Source organism: Aphis gossypii, chromosome 1 (assembly GCF_020184175.1).
Source record: "Aphis gossypii isolate Hap1 chromosome 1, ASM2018417v2, whole genome shotgun sequence".
In the NCBI taxonomy this organism is placed as follows: Eukaryota; Metazoa; Arthropoda; class Insecta; order Hemiptera; family Aphididae; genus Aphis; species Aphis gossypii.
The window spans coordinates 64047131-64064803 of NC_065530.1; the positions used below are offsets into that span (position 1 = coordinate 64047131).

Sequence of the window (17673 nt, forward strand, 5' to 3'; positions counted from 1 at the left end):
TGGAGTCCAGTGAAAGCCAACGATTGTCTGTATCAATCAATAGAATCTTTTCATCGCCACTTTTATTTGTATATTATTAGGTTACCCAATTATTATTCACCCATAAAAATAATAAATAAAATAGAAGAGGCTTTCTGGTTCATAAAATTTAGAACTACACACTAAAATGTACACATTATTGTTATTATTTTCTAATTATTATTATTATTATGATATTCTATGTAAATATTATTTTTGAAAAAAATAATGTTTTATATAAATTATTCTTTGATAATAATTGTCCATCTAATGTCCAAATTATGATAGGTACTTAATAAAGTACCTTTAATAGGTAAATTTTTGCCAATTATATTTTATTCTGATGTTTTATAATTCATAATAATACATAATTATTTTTACCAGACGCATTACTAAAACAGACTATGTTATAAAGTAATAGGAAAAGTTACGAAAATCATATTCAATGAAAAATTATAAATATCAATGCAACATTTTCCATTAGATTTAAAATTCATATTAAAAAAGTTGCTTTAATATTAGTAGGTATCAATCGTATATTGTCAATGAGTAGGTCACTGTAATGAATGTGTTATTTAAATTTGAATTAATTAATAAATCATTTCATATGAAAAACAATTATGATTGGATACAGTCTGTCAGCCTATATATTAGTAATTTATTTTTCTATTAGTGATGAGGTAAATTGAATTCATTTTTGCCAAAAACAAATTGTAAACATTATATAAAAATTAAACTGTTAATTCATATAATACAATAAGCTATTATTAATTAATACAAAATTATAAACCGATACCAATACCAACGTAGGTATATAAAGTGAATAGATTTAAGCTATAACCTATAAGTAACCAATTAAATACATATCATTAAGAAGTTATTAGTTCTTATTAAATTGAAATCAAATAACAAATCATAATCAACATCATCATTATATACCTAAATTGGTAGCTTATTTTGTAGAAAATCTAATTAAAAAAAAAAAAAAGAAAGAAAGAATAACTACCTACCAAATTATAATATTGTTAACATAAGCTACACTATTTATTATGTACATAAAAGCATAATGCATTACACAATAAAAGGAAAGTAGCTGATAATTAATACATTTTCAAAAATCACGTCTATCAATTAATTAAGTTTCATATTTTCATAATCATTTTTCACCGTTAGTTCTCAACTAATTCTGGGAAAATAGATTATAATAATAAAAAAACAAAAATTATTGTGACTGACGACACAAGATATTTTTTATGTACAGTAGTTAATCAAAACAAGTTTTGATTTATTTCCTCATGAATACTAAAAATTTGGTAAAAAAGTCACTCAACGTAATATGTAGTTTAAACCCATGAGTATAATTATTTACTGCTTTGAACCTATCAATATTTTACTAATTCAACCAACTAAGTTTAACTTAGTTTAAGTTCATGTGTTTTAATAAATACGTATTTTATTTAAAACAAGTATAAATACTTAACAAAAATATAATAATTATTTAAAGTTAAAAGAAGTAAACCTTAGAAGAAAATACAGTAATTCAATTAAACACAATTACAAATATGGATATAAAAGTCCAGTCTTAATCAACATAACAGTACATAAATACAATTAAAATCCATGAAATATTAAACTGAAAATAGGTTAGTTCAAAATTTTTTTTTCTATGACCAGTATTTTGGTTATATTCTATTAAACGACACTAATTCATTTTTTGTTTTTGTTTTTTAAATGTATACTATATACTATATAGGTAGAGGTAATTTAACCAATACATAGTTATCTATACATAATTTATATATATATATATATATATATTTTTTATATGTTAGGAATTGAATTATATTTTGTACAATAAACGTCAATGCTGCATCGTAAATAATAAATTATTAACCCACTAACATATAATTTAGTAACTTTAATAAAACATTACCAAAATAAGTTTCAAGTCCTATACTTGTAAACAAAAGTACAAATCCATGTCAAAGATAAGGCACTAAATAATTCATAGAACAGACACATAGCAAACGAGAAACTCAGAGGTTCTATTTGCTAGATAAATATTAGAGTATGTTTTAAAAAAATATATAAATTTAATTTCAAACGTTATTTAGCAATCTACGAATGGAATCATGAATGTATTCTGAAACTGAAAAAATAAAACTTTTAAACGCTAAATTGTAATAGGTATTGTATAAAAAAAAAACAAATTTTTAATCAGTGACCATTTAATAATATTCCACAAAAAAAATATGATAATAAATTATGAAATAAGGAATAATGTATAATATTAATTAGATTAGTAAATAAATTAGTGATGGTGATTGCATTAATGCAACATAATAATAATTTTTTATGAATTAAATTGATTATGTATAATAATTCACTATAATAGTAGACACAACACATATAGCAACTACACTTCTTCATAACGTATTATATACCTACTACGTCATGTTCACGATAGGAGCAATACCGTCGGTACCATCTGATGTCAATTCCTGCACTCACTGTATGACTGATCAGTTACTCTTACTCTAATAGGAAACTGGTTTAAGGATAGAGATGACCATGCTTGACAAGTTTTCACAGAAAACTCTCGACATGAACTAAGTTTAGTATAAGTACATAGTTCAATATAATATAGGTATACTAAAAATATGGATAAAATTTAGTTTTTTCAATATATTATAAAAATAAATACATAGTTAAAACCAAATCCAAACTAATAGGTATATACATTGTTAATTAAATTTATTACTAAGAAATTGAAAACGATAATAACATTAATTGGATGTATTTTATTCAAAATCATATTATAAGTACACATCGATATATTTAGTACAACTGGTTTTTATTTTTATTTTTTTAAAAGTATATACCTACGTCCTACATACATACATAAGCATGTTGAAAGTTTTGTTTTAAAAATATAAACATGAAACACCTAGTTGATAGTTATAGACACGTAGATATCGTTTTTGTAATTTTACAGTAAAAATTTCAATTAATACCAAGTATAATCCTATATTCAATATTACCTATATAAATCATTTACTCTACCATGTTGATTATTTATTCAAAAATTTATTGGTTTTGCATTGACTGGAAATTCAAAAATAATTAGCTATACTATACAGAATAACAATTTATATTTAAATTAAGATGTAACTTTTATCATATACTAATAACAGAGATCAAAAAATAAAAAAGATCGGACTTTAATAATTGGCATTTCATAAATTTACAGAAAAAACAATCACCGATTTTCATTTTTTAAAACCAAATAATTTCTGATAAAAAACATATTTCTGATGATTGATGTATTTTTATATTGTTTTTTTTTTCTAATCAAAGAACTAATTATTATTATTATATTAAAATAATAATATAAATTAGATGAATAATAATGTTTTAAAATATCTAATAATTTATGTTCGCTTTTATTTATCTGTAAACTGCAAAGTAATAACGTATGCTATTTATTATACTTAACTAACTGTATTTTCGACCATCAAACTATAATATACTTCCGACAAAAATTTCCAGAAAAGTTACAAAATTGGGTTTTTCTATTTATACAATATTTCTGTAAAATATTTCTTTCTCCGTCAAACAGATATAATGATAGTTGAATACTTGATTATAATATTCTAGTGTTTACTGACTACGATATAACACGAAAGCAACAGATATTATAATAGGTATGGGTAGCTGAATATATGCAATAAATTTACTATAAATGATAGTGTATACCTACATGTGTATTTAGCGCATCTATATATTTCACATTTTAACGTACTTATAATCATTGATCATTATTTTATACAGATAATTATTGTGAATACAATAAACTAAATAATAAGTACAATTTACATTAGACACCTCTTAAGTCCTGAATACACAAGTGTAGACATATTTAAGAATAAAAAACTACGTTGTATGTGGTATTGCGGTTTATAGTTATTAATTATTACATAACAAGATTGTGTAGTATAAAATAATACAGTTATCCAATGTTATCCAATTTAGGACTTATGAGTATTTAAAAAAGAGCTGTTGAATAAAAATTCACTAAGTCAATAGGGAAAACAACATATAGATACAATAAAGCAATGAAAATACCTCTTGTGCTACGTGTGTTAAAAATACCGCGGAGAATGTCACCTGCAATGGTTGAGAAACTAGATAGACGTAGGCACATACATCAGCTGTATGTTTAATATACATTTTATTCATGATATTATGTCCTATGTAAGTATAATAAAATAAAATAAAAATAACAAAACCTCGAAAAAAATATTATATTCAGTTTTATACGTTTTACGTGATTGTCACACTAAGTCGTGTCGTAGCCAGCTAGCAAATAATAGAGGAACGCGTTAATGTAACGGTTTCTAAAGAATTTCCTCAATGACACATTATTTCCAAGCAATGAAAATAGGTACAAATGTAGAATGGTAAATATATTTTTATATTTCAAGAAACTCTTATTATTAATGATAAAATTATATATCCTACTATGATCTAATAATTTATAAAACTTAAATTATAATTATATCTATTTGCTATTAATGCACGTATTAGATTAAAAAAAATAGTTATTTTATCATGTATTGTAAAACAAATACATTTAAATGGAAAAAAAATTTAAAATTACAGTCGTCTGAATTAACGTTTTCAAATAATATAGTTGGTCATTTAATAATTATACCTAAAAATATTATGTAATATTATATCCCTTTAGAATGATGTTCATGCGTATATTTTGTAAAACTAAGACGTTGCATTTAAATTTAAATACCCAGTGCATCAAGTGATTATTTTAAATTAGTTAACTAAACAACCACAACCAATTTCTTTGAATATAAATAAATAAAGATACTTTTCATTCAAAATACAATGAACTTTATAATCACAATATTAAATACCAGAAGTATGTAATTAAGTTGGAAAATAGTTTTTATTAATTAACAATATTGACGAAAACATTGTCGTTTCTCTTTTATAGAAAACATAATAATTATAGGTACATAGTTCTGCTAAAGTTTAGTGCCGAAGAAAGGTGAATGTTGTTTTCTATAAAGTTTTGGATGATGTCCCACATGCTTAGAACACGAAAACATCGGTCGAATCCAAAATAGACACACGTTATAGTATCGCCCTTTAAACGAGTCTATGCCGGACGCCATATCGTCTCGGTTCAAGTAATAAGCTACTCTACTCATCTTTCTGAAGCGTGAAAAGAATAATGGACAAATGAAAAAAAAATAAGAACGTAATGCTTTGTTGGTCTCTCGTAGCTGTAAACGATGCGGTTAATAACTTTTTTTTTAGTTTTGCGGTTTTTTCAACATTTTTAAAATAAAGTTTTAACAATGCTAGGAGTGTATCGATTGTTACATAATGTTGGTGGCATAAATCACACACTATTTGGAATTGGTCGAATTCATGAAGTAAGACGAATGTACCATACCCCCGGGGACAGGATCAACACTAAATAGTCTTCAAGCTGAATCTCATGGAAGGTCATTTACGGTCTGGTAGGTAGCATTAAAAGAAGAAATATATAAAAATTTAAAATATTGAAAGATACGAAACTTAAGCATTCCATTGCAATATTATATTAATTTACAATTACTACATATTATTCCGGTTAACTTTATTATTGAAATAAAGTTACTTAAATAAAAGAAGCTAACAATAATTGTGATAACTTTAATTTAGAATAAATAACATAAGTCGATGTAATAAAATTCTCTAACAAAATTGAATAAGATGCTAAATTACTAATATTTAGTAATTTTATATTAAGCTTGAGCAGGTTTAACAGCGGTGTATAAAAATTAACATACTTAACAAAATATACGTATATGTCACCAAATTAAACCAAGTACGACAATCTTTGCTGCACCCAGATAGAACGGACAACAATGGCATCCGCGTGGGTTTCTCGACACACATTAAAACTCGAGTTTAGTAAACACACTGCTAATAAACTATGTTAGTATAATATACTATTATGAACGTAATAATGAAAATAATATTTATTAACTTTATAGACAATCGTAATGGCTTATAGGTCTACAAATGCCAATGTTTAAATGTTTTTAAATACGTTTCTATTATTGTATTTGTTTATACTATATACAGTGAGTAATCCATAAGTTATGATAACTGTTACACATAATATTATATTATAACTGAATCTGGCATTATTATTTGATTTAAGCTTAGTCCTTTCGAGACTTCATATAGGAATACAATCATAATATTTGATTGAATGAATTATAAACTATAAGAAAGTACCGTAGAATACCTTCTAATTTCTATTAGAAAATTAACGATTTTTTTGCTTAAAAGACTGAGAAAATAATTTTTTAACTAAGTAAAAAAATTTTATCATAGATTCGATTTGTTTTATTCTTTATACAAATTACCGTCAGTCCATATAGAAGTACGAAAGTAAATAAATATCGAGTAGAACAAAGGTGTTAAATCCGAACACCTGCTGTGTACAAACAATCTATTTTCGGCCTATATCTGCGTATACATAAATATTATAATATGATCGGCACAAAACACTCGGGTTTCTTTCTTTTTTTTTTATAGTGTGGCGTATGCTCGCCCATATGTTTCACGTCGTTTATTAACGGCTAATGAAATTTTTATCGAGTTGCTTGATGGATCGGGTGACGGTCAACAAATCATTTGGGCTGCTGAGCTATGGCGTATGCCTATTACCTACTATACTACCATTAACGGCAGTATGTCTGCTGCCGCATATGTTGTTATTAAATAGTCATAATGTATGTCATAACCTACTACCTACTCTTACATAACGTACAAAACTTATGAAACTACTGAACATTTTCCGATTCAATTCTTAGTCAAACATGTAAAAAAAAAGGACACTATACTCACAATACTAATAATAAATTATTAGTCTATATTTTAAAATATCTATGTTTTTAGAAATAACTTTTTTCAAAGTTTTTTATTTATGAAAAACAGTTTCAAAAACTAACTGTACAACTTAATAAGTTTGGGATCAATCTCTCTCAATTGTGTCCAGAATTCAATTATTATAAAATTAATAGTTTTTAAATCTTAAAATAAACTCCAACTAAAATTGTATAATACAGTATTACAATGCATCAATCATTACATAATCAAGAAACTATTGTATGAATAAAACAAAATATTTTCTTCATCATATTGAAACGAATAACTAAAAATTCACCTGGCGTCCTGGTTTAAATTTCATACAAAAGTCCACTATAAAAATCGTATTAACAAAAATAAAAATAAAGACTTCCTGTATAGTCACGCTTGTTCTTATTTTAACCTCCAATTGTTATTCACTAACAGTGCATCGAGGACAAGTGGTAGTGATATCGTAAAAAAAAATTAGTGCAGCTGTATTTTTGGCAGTTGTTTTCCGAAGCAAAAAAAAAACCAAACAGGTAGATACCCCACAAAAATATAATTATTTATATTTATAAAAGTAGTTAATATATTGAATATGTTATCGTTTTTGGTGATTTTATAAATCAAATATTAAATTAGAAAAAACTCCTATTTATAAACATTATTTACAAAACTTTAAGTTTTCTATAAGCTTACTTTTCTGAGATCTATCAGAACGAATTTATTCTAATGTTTGAATTCGGTCAAAAGTGTTTTTATTATCAGTTAACAATCCAAGGATAACAACATATCTAAAAATTATTCTATATTATTAAATGATTTGAAGTATCATACATAGACAATATGTAAAACATACGTGAGTTGTAATCATTTCCTTATTATTATAATAAAATATTCTTTATTAAGTGTAAAATAATATTACATTATATTGGACGTAAAAATGAATGCGATCATAAATATTACCAACAATGAATAATCCAGGAAAAATGTTTGCGTAAATAGTTTATGATATATGAATTATTAGTGCGAACAGTCGTAGGGTACATGGAATCCCAAGTATGAGTAAATAAGAATAAAATAAAATATAGAAACATATAGTGTACTTATATATCACTCAATGACTCAATATGGCCTGTGTACCATTAGTTCACGAAGAAAAAATAAATTAGTAGATGTAAATCAATATTCTATATTGATAGTCAGCCAAATATAAAATTGTAAGAAAATGTATTTTATTTATATAGGTATAGTGTACACTTAAAATATATACATGATTTGGTTAGGTATATATCGAAACGCAAATACCTACAAAGAATATACAAAAGAAAAAAAACTCTAAATATTTATAAGATCGATTAAAAATTAATACAATCAAAACAGTGTATACGAATTAAAATTAATAATGTATTTTTAATTCTTACGCTAATAGTGAATGATCGAATAAATCAACTTCTAACTTCCCTGCCAATAATAATATTATCGACCCAAGTGTGAATTACCATAATAAATAAAACACCGTTAACAAGGTTGTATATAATGTGATGTAAATAATGAATAATGAGATGAAGAGAGAGAAATGTATATATATATATATATATATATATATACCAGTATACCTATTCGAGCTCACGATTAATTTCCCAATAGCCATACTGAATCAGAAGTTCGCACAACAATGCTTGACTAATCCCTGAGAACAGTGTTAAATACTATAATTACGTAATCGTCACAGATAGTTTCAAATTGAAAGCTATTTAAATTATTATTTCACATTATAAGCCTTTGTGTAAACAATATGTAAGTCAGGATACGGAACTGTGGGAATTTTCGATTAATTTATAGTTTTTTTTTTTTTTTTTTTAATTTGGTTACGGTAATTTTATTTATATCTGCGACTAGTTTGAAAACAATGGACACTACTCGTATAAGTCGTATACCGATGATTTAGAAAGAAGCATATTATAAAAGAAACAATGTTTATAGATGGTTAAAGATACACCGTGAAATTCGAGAACAAATTAATGTTCAATAATATATAGTTTGTACTCTTGAGAAATAATAATATTGTATTCGCAGTGTTTAAGGAACTAAATCAATACAACTAAGAGCAGTGTTCCAAAATTCATAAATAGTAAATAATAATAAACGAACGAATACCGTTTATTTAATACACAATAAGGTTATTTAAACAGTAAACGATAATACATACATATTATACATATAATTTATAATGAACTTTATATTACCATATAGTGTCTACTTCTTATAAATACATCCTATACATTATATGTCTATACATGTTATTTTATGTTAGTTTATTAATTGCTCATAGAAAACTAGTTTTTATAAAAATATTTTTCTTATAAATTTATATTAAATGGTTAGGTATATACATAATCACATATACGCATTCTACGTAAACCATTTATATATAATAATTAATAATAAAAATCAAATAGTCATATTCATAACAAAATTCCACAAGACTTAATACTAATTTAAAACTTCAATTATTTTCATGGATGGCCTACATGATAAATAGAGAAAAAAATAATTCATTTTAATATAAACATGCTAATTTTTTTTATGCAAATGCGTAAGTCACTTCGTGGAAATGTGGAATAGTGTGATTATTTTATAATTTATCTATACATAATATCCAAATCATTCAATTAATATTTACTAATATATTATATTTTTATATTATTATAATATAAGTACATTTAGCACAATCAGTAATTATAGTTATGCATTATAAAATGACAAGAAATCATAGATATATTATTATTTTATAGACGTATGCATAATATTGATTACTTCATGACTTAATACAAACAATTACACATCGAAATCGTGATTATTATTTTTTCCTGTTAACTCATGCCAATTTACATCACTTTATGTGCCAAAATATAACAAATAAGGAATTAAGGTTGATCAGCAAAACATAATTAATGACTCGATAAACGTTAAAATATTGTAATCGTCCATATAACTCTTTACGTTTCATGATTATAATAAATTATACATTAAAAAATTTGAAATCAAAGTGTCATTTATAATCCTTGTTTATCTACGTTTGAATAAAACACATATTATTTCAAAAGAATTTTGTTAGTGAATAATATAAATAATTTCAGTTGTAATTATTTTTCAATAAATGAAAAATAGATAAAAAAAATAATAATATAAATATGTATATGAATTATTTTTTCCAATAAATCGTTATTTTCAAGTTATAATTTACATAACTTTCAGTATTCGTGTTTTAATTAAGTATCTGATCAAATGTGTTTTTATGTTTATAAGTTCCATAAAAATGTATCATTAAAATATATGGAATTTTATAGTTCAGGTAGTAGTGCCGTATGGTATGTATAATATTATAAACTAATAAATTATATTTTAAAAATGTTATTATAATATTATGTAATATATTATTATAGTATTATATATAATTTTTTATACAACCTAAAACATGAACAAAAATGTATTATCATCGATCATACGTAAAAACATTGTTTACTTTTTTGGCGACTAAAACGAAAATCCGAAAAACTGTCTTAAACATTTTGTGATATCCAGTTAGACTTAGGTACACTCATTTGATAATCCGAAAAAAAATTTTCTTTTTCTGCTGGAACAATTATTTTATTAGGTAAAACCTCATAAATATCAGTTAAATTAGACGAAACCCTTTGTTAAATTATTTTCGGTCATTGTAAATATAATGACATGCAGCAATGCAGCATATATATGTAATATGTGTATACCGTTGTTTTTAAACATAATTTAATTTTCATAATAATCTGTTACAATTAAGGACGAATACATAATATTTGTATTACAAAAACAAATAATAACAATTATAGTCGAATAAATATTAAGTGAGACGTATCGTGTAACGATTTAACTAAAATTAAATAAAACATTTAACTATATGTTACAGTTTAAAACAAACCTAAATTTTTTATTGGTTTAGTGTATGAATTATAATTTATAAAGTATAACTAATAAAAAATTTAAATGAAGTACTTTATAGATATTCTCTATGGGCAAAATTTCAATAATTTCGTGACTAAATTAGAGCATCATATTATTATGTAATGGATAATACTCTATAAATCTATATACGCTTTACGGTTAGGCCAACTGCAGTACAAAACTCTCGAGATAAACAAGACAAACGAGTGCTTCCAATAAATGGCAAATATTATATTAATACTCGAAGTCTTCGGAGGTCAAAACTCGATTCTAGACCCTATAGCGAATTGCCATTGTTTTATCATACCTATACCAAATGGAGAAAAAAAATTTAAAAAAAAACTCTATAAGAAAACACATTATTAGAACTTCGGACTAACGCGAGACATGGGCTTGGGAGATTTTATTTAAATTAGAGTCTTGTGAACTGCGACTTGTATATAGCGAGCGGCCCGAACAGACAGCCAATAACATGTTCATCTGCGATAATGTCACGAGCCGCGGACACCCACGCATTTCTACAACAACCACAAGTCGCGTGTCTTGTGTATAATGAACCGGTTTTCGACTCAACCATCTATATACGTATAGCTCCTGCACTTCAAATGACTACCGAAGGGAATAAAATTCGGATCACCACATAATAGGTATATAAAACGTCGCTATACATCTGTCATTCGATGTTAAAATATACAGCTATTAATGATAAATATATTATAGACATTATATTATTGTAACGAATAACCGTATAGGTATACTGTTTAAATTGCATTATATAATCAGAAATCGATACAACGCGTCATGTGTTGACACGATCGATATTATAATATAGTATGCTAAATATTAGAGCAATAATAATATAGAAACATAAAATACTATAAAATCACTCAATGTTTTATGTACATACACAAACGGTACAGACATTTAATTTTTTAAATGTTCGTTTGTATCCTTTATGCATTTGATACATGTAATTATTGTACAGATTGTTTTATATAAAGTTAGATATAGTAATATTTGATTTTCCCCCAGAAAATCTATAAATCCGATTAATATCATAGAAGTGAATTTTAAATTACTTCGTGTTTTTATATATTAATATTATACACAATATAAATTGATATTAAATGAATTATTTATCATGTACCAATAATAACTAACTATAACCATACTATAAGAGTATAACATTATTTTTCTACAATAAATACAAACGTATGTATGACTAAATAAAAATAACTCTATAAATTGTAAAATAATATATATACTAAACTACTAATGTACCTACTACTATTTAAGTAAAAATATATTTTATAAAATTAATAAATATAAGTATTTTCATCTACATCATTATTATCGTTATCGTCATATAAATAATATTTTATAAATAAATACCTCAATAGGCAATTACTATATGCATAATAAATAAGTGATAAATTACTTTGGTTTATACTTTCAATTATTACCTATACTAATTAATCTTGAGACAATTATTTCCATATATTATATTTTTTCATAATTTTTTAACTAAGTACCTACTAAATTTTAAAATGACGATTAATTTTCTAATACATTCTTTACACTCTTATTTTATTAAATAAAATAGCTGATATATGTTATAGTTTGTGAAAAATAAATAATAATCGTGACTTATTTTTGTAATTTATAATTTAATATTGAAATACTATAAATTAATGAAATCAAAATCCTATTTATTATAAACATATACATTGACTGTAGTAAAGGTCATTGACGTTAAATTTATTTACATACACAGGTTACCATAAAGCATTAGGTATACATGTATATTCCTTAATTATAATACTGCTGTAAACAGGACTTACAAATAATTTATGTTTATCTGTTTTTTTTATTTTATTAAGGTTAAAAGTTTCAACCTATAAAAATATCATTTATTGTAAGTTTAATTTTTTATAGTATTACACTAAATATTATGCTTTAGCATAAGAAAAATCATTAAAACCTTTTTGAAAGTCAGGTACAAGATTTTTTTCTCTCAGCGTCAAAAATACTAAATAACATATATTAGTTGTTTCAATATTCATCAATTATTACTATTATAAAATTAAATATCAAACTAGCAATTATATAAGATAATAAATGCCTAGAATTATTTATCATTTCAATATTGCACACGTTTGTATAGTGAAGTAATAGGTACTCTCGTTCATTGCTTAACACTGTTTAAAATTCGTGTAACTATTAGAAATAAAAATAACTTTATAATACTGTCTATATCGCCATGAACGAAATAATATTATCATAGGTTATTTGAACAAATATATTATTTTTATAGTTTTTAATATTAATATGATTCAAATTTATAACCGTTATTTATTTTTGCAATACATATATTAAAATGGTATAGATTAATATTGTTTTAAATAAAAGCAAAAATAAATCCAACGTATAAAAAATATTAGATAAATTACAATCGAAAAAAATACAAAAAATATGGTAAAGTTAAGCTTAGCAATTTACTTTTCATGTAGAAATTAGTCTATGATAAAATGAATCATAAAACGAGTTCAATGCACTAGGGGATTTATGTATTATTAAATTTTGAGTTTCTGAAAAAATATAATGATCATCCCTGGTGCCTTGTGGTTTGATGTTTTTATAACACATGTAACACGATTATAACGGTGACAAAGAACAAATACTTATAAGACCGTATAGATCTACTCAGCAAAACCAGAGAAATCGTTGCTATGAATTAGACAGTTTGATTATAGTCATCACTGTTTCTAATCACGCTTAATCTTAGAATTATCTCTGAATGTCACGAAGTAAAATATCAAACGAAATAAATTTTAACTGTAGTTTCAAGTCACGACAATAAAAATAACTGATACAAGTCAAAATTATAAATGAAATGTTTGGGAAATTCGTTTTTTGGAAGTCCATTATTATTTACGACGATGATAATAATAATAATAATATTGTCCTTGGTGCGATGATTCTAAACTAATAAGCGAGTAGCAATATTTAATTTTAAAATCTTATATTTAAATTTTAAATGCCGTAAAATGAGATTCAAAAACTAATAGTCTTTTGGAAAAAAATTAAATTTTAATGATTCTAATATTTTGAGTTTAAATCATGATAAGTATTTTTAAAAAAAATATAGTTTTATGGATTTTTATTTTTACTAACAATTTAATAGACACTAACATAAGATAGTGAAGTTTAAGTACGTAAATTTTAGATTAAACTAAAAGTACTTTTAAATAACTTTACCAGCAATTTCAAAAATTATTTGAATTAAAAATTTTGAATTTTATTTGAATAAAATATTAGTAGTATTAGCAGGAAAAATAATAAACAATATTCAAACTTCAATGACCTAATATTTTATATACAAGATATTTGAATAATTATTTTTTATACATAGTGTATACATAGTTTACATATTACATACATAAGTTTAATAATCCTTATTCAAATTCAAATTTACTTAATTAAACTAAGCAACACAATAATATTTATTTACAGTTATACATAATCACTTAAGTTTTATTTTCCCACAAAAAAATTAGGTTATCTTAATTAACATTATATTAAAACAAATATGTGTTCAATATAGAGGCAGTTGTATGCAGTTACTTTAATACTTGAGTGGATAATCAAATTATCATGCTTAAAAGTTGAGGTAAGCACATACAACTAACCTAACCTGGGTTTGTGCATCATTTTTTTATTTTAATACTTTTCAAACTTATTACTCATTTGAAAGTTAAAACATCGCAAAAAATTGACAAACAAACACTAGTAGCCGTAGGATGAGCTTTATGTGGATACATTTAAATATGATAGTAGATCAATTCATTCTATGTAGTAAAGCTAACAACACCAAATTGGTTTTACTAAACTCAACTTTGTAAGATTAAGTCAACACACCTAACACATACAGGTGGTATGTACCCAAAGAACAAAAATCCAAAGAAATATATGTATGTATGATTTCACCAAAATATTTGATACAATATAGATATTCAATGTGTGCGGGCTGACGCATGAACAATAAATATCCATAAGGCCCGGAAGGAAAAGATTAAATAAAACAAAATAAATCTTTTGAAACCTAAAACAATAGACAACTGAAATGGCTCACTGGCCGCAAAGTGCAAACTCCTCGGGATCTGTTTAATGTCTAGCCATGTCCGATGTAAAGAAAATATTATAATTTAAATAAATGCGTATACAGATCATACGTATAATCACGTTTATAGTGTATATTATGTTATCGTAGTTGGAGCGAAGTCATTATTGCCACACGTGTAAACCGTGGACCACCAGCAGTGTTTGCCACCGAGACCCATGTACCACCTGACTAATCACTTTAATCTATAAAACATCAAACATCGACAAAAACAATATCATAACATCATATCGATATTTTATGTTTCGATAAAGTGATGTTATGATGTATTGTATACATTTTAAGTATATTTCACAACCATTTACAAATTATATGAAGTATAGCACTAAGAATATATAATTAGTAAAATTCCATTTGATATATATATATATATTTAGCCTTTAATTAAACGATGAATAATATTTAAAAATCATATTATGGTACTAAAATAATAAAATAAGTAAGTATTGAATTTAAGATACTTAACATACTACATTTATACTATACATTTGATTTTTTACATATAATTTATGTTGTACATTAATTATATACTATTTATTGATAAATAATAATATAGAAATTACTTAAAAAATAAAAACTATTGTTTTTTTAAGCCATTTATAAATATTACAATACAAAATTAGTTCAACATACCTTTTAAAGTGTAAGCATTTAGTATATATTTTAAGAAAAGGTGTACTTTGAAATTTTTAATATATTTAGGTTGGTGGAGGTGTATAACCTGAAAGTGAACTATTTTTCTTTTAATGAACCCTTGATGTCAAAATGTCTAGAGGTTAATGAACTTTTATGTTTTTGTAATTACTTTAATTATATTATGCTAATTTAGAATATGTATAAAGCAACCATAACATAATATTTTTAAATTTTACCTAAGTGTATTTAAGAAAGTTAAAAAATACTAAAATTCTAACCGTATAAATAAGTATTAAACTATGAAAATAATAAGGGAAGTCACTCTGCTATGTTATATAGGTAACAAGTATTTGAATAAACATCGTCTTTGAACGTGTCATTGTAATATTGTATAATCGATGTATTTAATTTGAATTCAATGATAATTCATTACATACAAAAAAAATTTTTTGGCGTAAACGGTTTTCCTATTTTTAAGTATATTTTGTAGTTTATTTATATTATTATTATTATTATTATTAGTGCTATGATTTATAATAGATACAAATTTATATTATGTAATACGGTATGTTAAAGTATTGAACTAATTGTTTCCATCGCATATATAATATTATTCTAATTTTATTGTTTTATTTAAGTCAAATAATTGGCTATCAAAAACTGAAAGTTAAAGTTTAAAATATTTTTACTGCTCCAAAAAATGCTGATAGACAAAAAAATAAATCATTATAAAATATTTTATATGAAATAGAAAATAAAAATGTATTTATTTAGGTATTTATTATAAATAAAAAAAACGTACTAAATAGTTTTAATATTCTATTTGAATTTATATCTAGATGATATAGATAGTTATATTTTATTAATAAATACTGTATTTATTTTAATAATAGGTATGTTCATTTAAAATGGAAATTATTTTATATTCATATGTAGAAAATTTTAATCATTAGAATTTTTTTTTTTTTTAATTGTTAAGCCCACAACTGTTTTTATAATACCAATTTTGTTTTATAAATCTTCAACCTAACAAAAAACGGGTATGCTAATATTATAGATGTAGTAACATCATCAATTTAAAATAACTATAACGAAACATTCGTATTTTCAGGTAATTTAATTTTAACAAGACAATTTATGAACACTAGATACACTCATCGGCACCAGAATAGCCGAGAACAGATGAATGAATTTCCGGTTTTCATAAATATAACAACATAGAATACAAGTAATACTAGCTAGTCAATAATAAAGCTACAAAGTGACGTGACGCGATTTCTCGATACCCTGCACGTATTTGTTAGTTGTAGACACTATTCGCCAAATGCCCCGCAACGACCGCAAAGTGCAATGCAGCAGGTTCATCGATCTCATGGTCGAAGGACAAGTCGATGTCACACATTACCTATACCTGTGATATTGCACGTGAATCCAATAGAAAGATGTGTATACAAGATAACGGGTAAATCTATTAAATTCGAGCATTTTTTTTTCAAATAAAGCCAATGGACATAATAATATGTTCATTTGTTACTAATTAATATACTATAGCGTAGATAAACAACTAGTATTTTATTATTATTATTATTATAAAAAGTATTCAGCATAAAAGGCTACCATTGGTTATAAATGTATAATTATTATATACAAAATATGTTTATAATGATCAAGATAGTAATATGAAAAACATTGAAAAATTATAATAAATATAGAATAATTGAATAATCAATAAATACATATAATACTACAATACAAATACCAAATAACCAGGATTTTTATATAATTTTATAAATGTATAAAAATAAATTTCAACATCGTAATCGATATGCATAAATGTAATTGTATAATAATTATGATAATAGTATACTATTTACTAAGAATTTACATCTAAAACCGCTTTTATAATTTAAATGATTACAGTAAGA

The 17673-nt window shown here is 24.3% G+C and overlaps 1 protein-coding gene and 1 long non-coding RNA gene across 2 annotated transcripts in view; one reads left to right on the forward strand and one right to left on the reverse strand.

The window, feature by feature from the left end:
- The window catches only part of LOC114121697 (uncharacterized), a 201862-nt gene that overhangs the window by 169398 nt on the left and 14791 nt on the right, over positions 1 to 17673 (reverse strand). The window lies entirely within an intron of this gene.
- LOC126549429 (uncharacterized) lies at positions 5478 to 17141 on the forward strand. The gene is made up of 3 exons (XR_007603538.1): positions 5478 to 5561; positions 16860 to 16976; positions 17053 to 17141. It is a non-coding gene; the product is annotated as an uncharacterized LOC126549429 (long non-coding RNA).